Raw genomic sequence first — 2,545 nt, 5'->3', positions numbered from 1 at the left:
GTCCTTTGGTTTAGTCACCAGTGAGCGGTGAGCTCTTTCAATACTCAAGTCCATCCCGGCTGCGATTTGGATCTGAGATTTAATAAATTTTGTTATGAAGTCGATGGTGTCGTTTTTTTCTGCTCCCTCGGGAATGCCATGGATTCTTATGTTATTGCGCCTCATCCTCGACTCCAAGTCGTTGCATTTCTCTGATAGCTTAGTAGTTTCCCGAAGCAAAAATGTCGCCGCCCGCTCCATCCGCGTCATCCTGTCTTCGTTGTTTCCCAATCTCTCCTCCATGTCAGTTACCTTCTGTTCCAGGGACGTTGTCCTGACCATAAGCTCCCCAATGCTCCCTTCGAGTCGAGTTAATGCTTTCTTGTTGTCCGATACCGCTTCCGCGTGTTCTCTTCGCAGCCCTCGTATCTCGAAAAGTATGGCCGTATCATGGTCCTCTTTCGGCGGGTCTGAGTGCTCCGCTTCATGGCTCTGTGCTTTCGCCATTCCGGTACTCTTTTCTTTCGCGCTTTTCTCTTCTGTATTTTTTCCTTTCTTAACCATATTTTCCATGAGTGTTCTATATTACTTTAAGAGCAAATTTTCTTTATGTTTTATCGTTTTTACCTTGTTTGAACGCTAGTTTTAATCGTGTTCTGTAGAGCAATCTTTTCTCCTGCCTTTTACAACATGGCGCCACCCGGAAGTCAAAACTTCACAATTATGTGGCACCAAATATAAAATATTCTCTAGCTTTAGAATTTGCTAACCAGGATGATGTCATCATTACCATGAATCAAATGTCAATGCTAACTGCTGCTATCTGCTTCTAACGCTGATGAAGATGGTATTTTAAATCTAAATTCAAAATATGTTCATTGAAAACAATATGGATGGTACCTGTGGCTCAGACACTGGCCCTAACTGCAAGTTTGATGTCTCGTAGGGAAGCGTTAGTAGCATTAGCAGTGTTAGCAAAGTCAGTGTTTGCTTTTTTCTCAATAGCAGAGCTGAGCGCCAATGGCAAAGGCTGCGTTCCATTTCAAAATATATAAATGTAAACTTCAACTGTTAACCACAACGTTTAACTTTTAACTTTTACATTTAGATTTAAACATTTAGATTTAGGATTTAATATTTACATATAAGCTGTTTTTAGCACTTACATTTAGCATAAAGTAAACATTAGCAAAATAAGAACAGTGAGCTAAATAACAATGAAATGTTAATGGAGATTTTTTTAGCATTCAGAAAGTGAGATAAATAATGAAAATGTTTTAGTGATATTTTTAGTATTTCATTTTACACTTGTCACCCCATATAAATAACATCATTTGCAACGTCATGCAATATCTATCAATCAAAAAGAAAAAAAATAAGTAGGTCCTCTGGATGGGTTCTTCTTTAGTGAAATGTTTCGTCTCTCCTCCAAGAGACTTCTTCAGTCTGATGAGTTTCAGGTGAACTCAGCCTTTTAAGCACACCTCCACATGGTGGACAAACAGGTTGGTCACATGCAAAAGAGGGCCATCACCTAACAATAGGCTTGCAAGTTCACCTGAGTTCACCTGAAACTCATCAGACTGAAGAAGTCTCTTGGAGGAGAGACGAAAACCCTAAGAGACTAAAGAACCCATCCAGAGGACCTACTTATTTTTTCTTTTTGATTTTTTTTTCTACCTGGGTTACTGAGATGCATCAGGACAGTATCTATCAATGTTTTGCATGATTTGTTAGAGCTTGAAGAATGTCTTGTGAATTGCTACGTCAACATTGTAGCTCAACATCTGTTAAAATTCACACTATTAGCCAATTTATTGTTAGCCAAGGTCAATCAGCTGTGGCAGCCCTCTTGAATTAGATTYACACCTAAAGTTAATCAGTAGATAATGATGACTTTGTGAGTTTTTTTTATCTGTGATTCATGAGAAATCTGACAGCAGGCAATAAATATATGCTGCCAAGCAGAACAAACCCACCTTATACAAATGGACAAGTATTTGAGAATATGTGGGTTAATGTGTTGCATTTGGCTTTAGTGTGCTCAGTCAAGGGTTACACACTGACCCCAGAATAGCTTACAAAGTTTTCAGTTTGGGATTAACCTCTATTTCCATGATTGTTCTAATGTATTATTCAGTTTTAATTGAATCTATTTTATCTATGCTAAAACTCATTCAGCTAAGTGTGCTGGAACACACTGCTGTGGTCCACATAAATTAAACAGCTCAATCTTATCTGAAGTAAAGAATTTGCCCAGGATGAAAACTTGTGAGACAAAAAGGTGAAAAGCTGATGAACGCTCCACTCAGGACCAGCCTGATGAGGTCTTAGTAATCTGATAGGCCCAATTAGTGCCTGATRAGACATAATGAAATGACCAAACAGAAGCACTTCAACCAGAAAGTATTTGCGTTCGTGTTCTGATCTCATCGGATCTCTTGGAGGTTTATCTTCAGGATCTGTGTTTTGAGGGGAAATAATGAAACCCCTAGTTTGCTTTATAATTTCTGCAGGATAAGAAACTGTCGAGTATCTCACTTCACGGCTCTTCCTGTTTGAGCCC

The sequence above is a fragment of the Austrofundulus limnaeus genome, unplaced genomic scaffold, assembly GCF_001266775.1.
Source record: "Austrofundulus limnaeus strain Quisiro unplaced genomic scaffold, Austrofundulus_limnaeus-1.0 Scaffold49, whole genome shotgun sequence".
NCBI lineage: Eukaryota > Metazoa > Chordata > Actinopteri > Cyprinodontiformes > Rivulidae > Austrofundulus > Austrofundulus limnaeus.
The sequence above is the reverse complement of the archived record's forward strand: the minus strand, read 5'-3'. Positions refer to the sequence as shown.